Raw genomic sequence first — 7,639 nt, 5'->3', positions numbered from 1 at the left:
ATTAAAGAGAGAAAATGAAGTTGTACCATTCTGCTCATCCGTTGCTGGGACAATTTTCCTGCTAAAAAACAAGGTATTTTGGGAAGATTTGTTGAATGAACCTTGCCACCGCATAAGAATATTTACAAGTACAATGAAATCTCAATCATCTACATAATAGCAATCAACTTTCACAACTCACAAGAACATGAATTTCTTCTCTAAAAATCCCTAATAGAACTCGCTCATAAATCACTGCAAGCCATCAAAATGCGTAAAACCCTCAATATAAAGAAATAAACGAGAAAGGAATAAGAGGCATAACCTGCTAACATAGAAGATAGTGGCATGACGACGGCAGAGGAGAGACAGAGATAAGCCACAAAACGCAAACACACAAATTCTATTTATCATTTGAGGCATTTCCAGAATCAATCAATAGGCATGCCATCATATCATAGAGAACAATCTAATCAATAATCACACTTACTAAAACAACTGAATGAAAAATAGAAAACATAAAGATTGAAAAATAGAAAATCACTAAAGTTTGAAAGAAAAAAATAAGAAACAAAAGATCAATTTGAAGGGAATCGAAGATAACACATTTTCTAGTAGGCGAATTAGATCAGAGAATGAAGAAATCAAAAATAGAGATAAAAAAACCTGAAAACAGATTTGATTTGAGAGGAAGAGCGTTTTTATTTACCTCTTTAAAAGACCCTAAGCTTCTTCCTCCGTGAGCTTGCCTCAATGCAAACAATGAAAAGCGATAATTAGAAAAAGAATTCGAAAAGTCAAAGAGAGAGAGAGAGAGAGAGAGTAGTGGATGAATGTGTGAACCTGGCCTCCATTCATAACTCCAGCGGGCGACGGTCGATGGAGGAAACTTGGCGGCAACGGAGGCAAGTAGATGAATGGTGGTGGCGATGGAATCATGATTCTAGGGTTTCAGACTCTCCCTTATTCTCTCTCTCTCTCTCTCTCTCTCTCTCTCTCTCTCTCTCTCTCTCTCTCTCTCTCTCTCTCTCTCTCGAATAACTCTTTCATTCTTTTATGTTTGATATGGACTTTGTAAATATTTGCTTAGGTTGGGTTTTTTATAATTAATTGGGTTGAAAGGTGAAAACAAACTGTGGGAGTTTTTGTTAACTCTTTAAAAAAATTTGTTACAAATAAAATATATTGTGGAGGTTTTAACAACTCTCACTAAAAAACTTCCACAAACAAATAAGAATTTTTTAGTGATTTATTTTTATTGCAATTTAATATGATTTTATTTTCATGCACACTAAGTGATGTTTGATAAAATGCTTGGCTTAGTTTTTGCCTAGTTTTTCCTCACTCTTGGCTTAGAATTGAGGACTTTGGTGACCCTTGAGTCAATAATGTCCATTCTTGATTGATATATTAGGGTAGTTAGTTGATTTGGTTTCCACTAACTCTAAGTTTCCCATTAAGAGAGTTGGCTAGAACTTGTGGATTGAGATCAATTATGCCTATTTTCCTTATCCTCGATGTTAAGGTTGATTAAGTTGGATTAACTCTTCATAATCATCATATGTTTATGTTCAATGGCTAGGATAGGTAACTTTAACTCTCAATCCTTGTCAAGAGGTTTCTAGCATTTGAATTTCCATTCCTTTTGCTATATTGTCTTGAGTTTAATTGCCTTTGATATATAGTTATTGCATGCTTATTTAATTTCTTGCTATTTACATTTCTTGTCTCTTGCAATTTCAAACCCCCATTCCCCTATTGCCAATAATTGAGCATTTAATTACAACTTCTAGGGAAGATGACTTGGGAATTGAAACTCCCATTATTTTGTGTTGAATTGTGACAAATCTTTATTCTAAACTTTGATTGAGAGGATCCATTGTTGGTTTGGACTATACTTGCAATGGAAGTTAATTTTGTCAAAAATTCAAATTGGTATAATCCTCTCTATCAAGTTTTTGGCGCCGTTGCCAGAGAGTTGCAATGTGTGCTTATTTTTGGCTATTGTGCATATGTGAATATAGTGAATAACTTATTTTTTATTGATTAGTTGCTTGCTTTCGTTAGTTGTTAGGATTTGTTTTAGTTTCTCTTATTTGCTTTTGTTTTAATTTCCTATTTGCTCTATGAATTCTCACCCCTTTGGCTTGGAGTTTGGTTGTTATGATGTTGTTGGAAGTGAAAACCTCAATGATAAAATGCATCTTGGATTGTGGGATCAATTGAGTGAGGAGCCACATGCTTCTAGGTAACCCTCTTGGTAAGAACCTCCTCTACATCCTTATAGCTACTATCCACCTCTGGATGCATACCAATACCAATCAAACCCTCAACATTATGGTCAACCTTACTCATAAGCCACATCACACTATCACCAAATACCTCCATATGAGACAAACCTATACTCGCCATACCATCAACCTTATGTGCCTCATGAATAACCTTATGAACCACACTTAGAACTACCACAATTCCAACACCAATACCCCACACCACCTCAATACTCTTATCAATATCAAGCATCTTCTACATATGAGGACCTTTCCCCATATGATGAAAGTTCTTTTTGCCCACAACCTTCAATGGAGGAAGCCTTCCAATTCTTCTTTCAAGAGCAAGAATAGTACCAGAAGAGGCAGGACAACATTATGGCTACCTTAGCCGGAGCCCTATCCCACTTAGCCTCACTACACTCTTCCAACAATTCAATCACTTCCATGGATGAAAGTAAAGAATCAACTTTAATTGAAGCTTGTGGAGTGGAAGAGGGCTTGGAACTACAAGGGAAAGAAGAGGAATTATAGCATAAGTTGCAAGAGGAGGAGGTTGAGATCAAGGAATTAGAAGAAGTAGTTGAAGAATTTGAAGAGGTGGAGATTATACAAGAAGCACTCTCACCTCCTTCATTTAAGTGGGTAACATCCTTAACCTTGAGCTTCATCATTCCACTTGAATATGGTTTGATTGAAAATGATAGTCAACTTAGAAATATTTGTGGATTGGAAAATAAAGGAAAATTAGGTAGTGGTTGGAAACATGATCCTAGGTTCATAGAAGTTGAATCTTTGAAGTTTTGTTTTAATGGTTGGTGTAATTCTCAAGTAAGTAGATCATGGAGGATGTTTGGATGCTTGAGTGAGAGCTCTAGATGCTTGCCACCTGTATGGAATCATATGAGTCAACAAGAAGATCGGGTGCGCAAGATTTGGAAACCCAGAGGACATTGGAGAAACAAACATTGGTGGGGATTCAATAGGAAGAATTCAAGCACAAGCCACCATAGCTAAGGCTCTCCCAATTGTCTAACTAAGACAATAAATGAAAGTACTAGGTGGGAGACACCCCACCATTGTAACACCTTTCTAACCCCCTCTTTGTATATAGTTTTAATTCATTGCATTTTGTTTCTTATAGATAGCTTAGGTTTAGTTTAATTTCAAGCTTAGTTTGATTAAGATTTTTTTTGATCATTTGACTTTGAGAAATAATATGTTTGGGGCTGAAATATTGTTGAGCTAAGCTTTAGTACCTTAGAATTTGAGAAAACAATTTTAGGAAAAACAAGGCATCGTGCGTGCGCACACACTTGTGCGTACGTACACAATTTCTATATTTCGCGCTCTGTGCGTGCGCAACCCCCTGTGCATGCGCACACTAGCTTGTGTGTCTTCTATTGGGAGCGCTCGCACAGGTGCCAGCACGTGATCTCATTAATGCAATTCACTGGCAGCATTTTTTGGGCCTTTAGAACCCAATCCAACTCATTTCTGAAGCTATTTTAACCCTAATTCAAGAGGAGGCAAGGGGAGGGAAATTAGGTTTAGCTTAGTATCAGGTTGTAGGTCATATTCTAGAGAGAGAAGCTCCCCCTTCTCTCTAGAAATTAGGGTTATTAGTTTAATTTCCTTGTAATTTGTCTTTTAAATTCTTGTTTTCATCTAGTTTCTTCTACCTTTATTTGTTTTATTGTCTTAATTTTCTTAGTTTATCTTGTTATTTTCTCAATTTTGCCACTATTATGTATTTGAATCCTTTGTTAATTTTAATTTCATTTAATGCAATTTATATTTTCATGTTATTATTGCTCTCTTTAATTGTTGGCTTTTAATTTCTTGCATTTGGTAGCTTTAGAATTTGTTTTTATTGCAATTTAATATGATTTTATTTTTATGCACACCAAGTGATGTTTAATGAAATGCTTAGCCTAGTTTTTGCCTAGTTTTTCATCACTCTTGGCTTGGAATTGGGGTCTTTGGTGACCCTTGAGTCATTGATGTCCATTCTTGATTGATATATTAGGGTAGTTAGCTGATTTGGTTTCCGTTAACTCTAAGTCTTCCATTATGAGAGATGGCTAGGACTTGTGGATTGAGATCAATTATGTCTATTTGACTTATCCTCGATGTTAGGGTTGTCTAAGTAGGATTAACTCTTCATAATCATCATATGTTTGTGGTCAATGGCTAGGATAGGTAACCTTCACTCTCAATCCTTGCCAAGAGGTTTCTAGCATTTGAATTTCCATTCCTTTTGCTATATTGCCTTGAGTTTAATTGGCTTTGACATATAGTTATTGCATGCTTATTTAAATTCTTGCTATTTACATTTCTTGTCTCTTGCAATTTCAAACCCACATTCCTCTATAGCCCATAATTGAGCATTTAATTGCAACTCCTAGGGAAGATAACTCGGGAATTAAAACTCCCGGTTATTTTATGTTGAATTGTGACAAATCTTTATTCTAAACTTTGATTTAGAGGATTCATTGCCGGTTTAGTCTATACTTGCAACAGAAGTTAATTTTGTCAAAATTCCAAATTGGCATAATCCTCTCTATCAGCCGGCTCAATAGATATCTGGCAGATAGGTCGAACGACCCAAGGAAGCAAAGAAGGAAAGAGGCAGAGGGATGACAAGAATGCCCTCCTCACACCCCGGAGCGGCACATCCATATGATTGATGGAGGATTCGTAGCGTGAAGAATGACAAAATCCTCACGGAGATAGATCTAGGAAGCTTAGTTAACATTCTGTTCAAACCCGCTTTCGACAAGCTCGGGCTAGAAACAAAAGACCTAAAAGCATACCCTGACAGCTTGTTCGGATTTGGAGACACCCCAATCTGACCTCTTGGATATATCTCGTTATACACCACCTTTGGAAAGGGTACACAGTCAAGGACCTTAAGCATTGACTACATCGTAGTCGACATAAACTCAGCCTACAATGCTTTAATAGGTTGGACAACCCTAAACCGGTAATGAATCCACATTTCATGATATTTATTTGCTCTATTTGGGTGGATTTCATCAACTTTTCTTGAACTTATCCATTGAAATAGCATAGTTTCATGATTTCTTCCTAAATTGTGCTTGAAAGTGAAAACATGCTTTTTAGGCCTTTTAATTGTTAAATTTTTTTCACTTTAATACTATACGGTACCTTGATGTATTTGTTAAGTGATTTCAGGTTTCCAAGGCAAGTATGGGTTGAAGAAGTGAGAAAAAGAGCTTGCAAAAGAGAAGAAACCATGAGGAAATGGAGTTTGGAAGATTCAGCAGCCGTGCGTATGCATAGTGATGCGTGCATACGCTCAAGTGTAAGCTCATGGCAATGCGTACGCGTGAGGATAAATTTTGCCAGGTGACGTGTATACGCTACCCACACGTACGCGTGACCCTTGTCACGTGAGCTCATTAAATGCAAATTGCTGGGGGCTAATTATGGGCCTCCAAAACCCAGTTCAACTCATATCTGAAGCTAGTTCATGCCAAAGTGAAGAGGAATGAAGTGGGGAGCAATTAAGTTTAGCTTAGTATAATATTGTAGGTCATTCTAGAGAGAGAAGCTCCCCATTCTCTCTAGAAATTAGGGTTATTGGTTTAATTTATTTGTAATCTCTCCTTTTAATTCTTGTTTTCATCTAGTTTCTTTTACCTTTCTTTGTTCTATTGTCTTAATTTATTTAGTTTATCTTATCATTTTCTCAATTTTGCCAGTTTTATGTATTTGCACTCTTTGTTAATTTTTTAATTTCTATTAATGCAATTTATGTTTTATGCTCATTTAATGCTTGTTTGAGTGATTGTCATTTTTTTCTTGTTTTTGGTAGTTAGATTTTTTTAATGCAATTTAATATTATTTTGTTTTCATGCACACCAAGTGTTTGATAAAATGCTTGGCTTAGTATTTACCTAGTTTTTTCTTCACTCTTGGCTTGGAATTGAGGAATTTGGTGACCCTTGAGTCATTGATGTCCATTCTCGATTGATATATTAGAGTAGTTAGTTGATTTTGTTTCCACTAACTCTAAGTCTTCCATTAATAGAGTTGACTAGGACTTGTGGATTGAAATTAACTATGCCTATTTGACTTATCCTCGATATAGGGTTGACTAAGTAGGATTAACTCTCCATAATCATCATGTGTTTGTGGTCAATGGCTATGATAGGTAACCTTAGCTTTCAATCGTTGCCAAGAGGTTTCTTAGCACTTGAATTTTCCTTTCTCTTGATCAATTGCCTTTGATTGCTTTTGATATTTAGTTATTATTTGCTCATTTACTTTCTTGCTATTTATATTTCTTGCTTCTCTTGCCATCAGCCCCAATTCCCTCATAGCCAATAACTGAGCATTTCATTGAAACTCCTAGGAAAGACGACCCGAGACTTAAAACTCTCGGTTTATATTTGTTTTGAATTGTGACATCTTTGGAATTAAAATTTGATTTGAGCATTACTTGTCGGTTTGTAACTATACTTGCAACGAAGTTATTTCCTCTAACCGACAAGAAAACTCAAAGCCAATGGTTTTTCTTTAACAAATTTTTGTCGCCGTTGCCGGGGAGTTGCAATGTGTGCTTATTGTTGGCTATTGTGCATATGTGAACGTTGCCGGGGAGTTGCAATGTGTGCTTATTGTTGGCTATTATGCATATGTGAATATTGTGAATAGCTTGTTTTTAGTTGATTAGTTGCTTGCTTTTGTTAGTTGTTAGGAGTTTATTTTAGTTTCTCTTAGTAGCTTTTGCTTTTAGGGTAATGTACTAAATTGGTCCCCTATGTTTGGGTGTAATTATGTTTTAGTCCTTAAGGTTTAAAGTGTCCTATTTGAATCCAAAAAAGTTTCATTTAGCATCAATTTAGTCCCACAGTGAGGTCAAACTTAAACAATTAACGGAATGTCCTACATAACAACAGTACAAGAACAAAATTGATAATCTAGAGAACAAGTACAAGTTCCAGAGGCACAAAATCAACCGTTGATGCATCAATATATTTATTTATTATTTTTCTTATAATATAAATAAAATATTTTTTATAGAACTAAAGAGAATGATAAATAAATGTATTGATGCATCAACGGTTAATTTTGTACCTCTGGAGCTTGTACTTGTTCTCCAGATTATCGATTTTGTTCTCGTACTGTTGTTATGTAGGACATTCCGTTAATTTTTTAACTTTGACCTCACTGTGGGACTAAATTGATGCAAAATGAAACTTTTTTGGATTCAAATAGAACACTTTAAACCTTAAGGATTAAAACAGAATTACGCCCAAACATAGGAGATCAATTTAGTACTTTATCCTTGTTTTTATTTCCTCTTTGCTGTATGAATTCTCACCCTTTTGGCTTGGAGTTTGGTTGTTATGGTGTTGTAG

General features: G+C 35.7%; 1 long non-coding RNA gene across 1 annotated transcript; it reads left to right on the top strand.

The window, feature by feature from the left end:
* The first annotated feature begins 467 nt into the window (after positions 1 to 467).
* Positions 468 to 6,043, top strand: LOC140175324 (uncharacterized). Its single transcript, XR_011865827.1, has 2 exons — positions 468 to 2,894; positions 4,773 to 6,043. It is a non-coding gene; the product is annotated as an uncharacterized lncRNA (long non-coding RNA).
* The last annotated feature ends 1,596 nt before the right edge of the window (positions 6,044 to 7,639 follow it).

This window comes from Arachis hypogaea, chromosome 9 (assembly GCF_003086295.3).
Source record: "Arachis hypogaea cultivar Tifrunner chromosome 9, arahy.Tifrunner.gnm2.J5K5, whole genome shotgun sequence".
Taxonomy (NCBI): domain Eukaryota; kingdom Viridiplantae; phylum Streptophyta; class Magnoliopsida; order Fabales; family Fabaceae; genus Arachis; species Arachis hypogaea.
The sequence above is the reverse complement of the archived record's forward strand: the minus strand, read 5'-3'. Positions and strand labels throughout refer to the sequence as shown.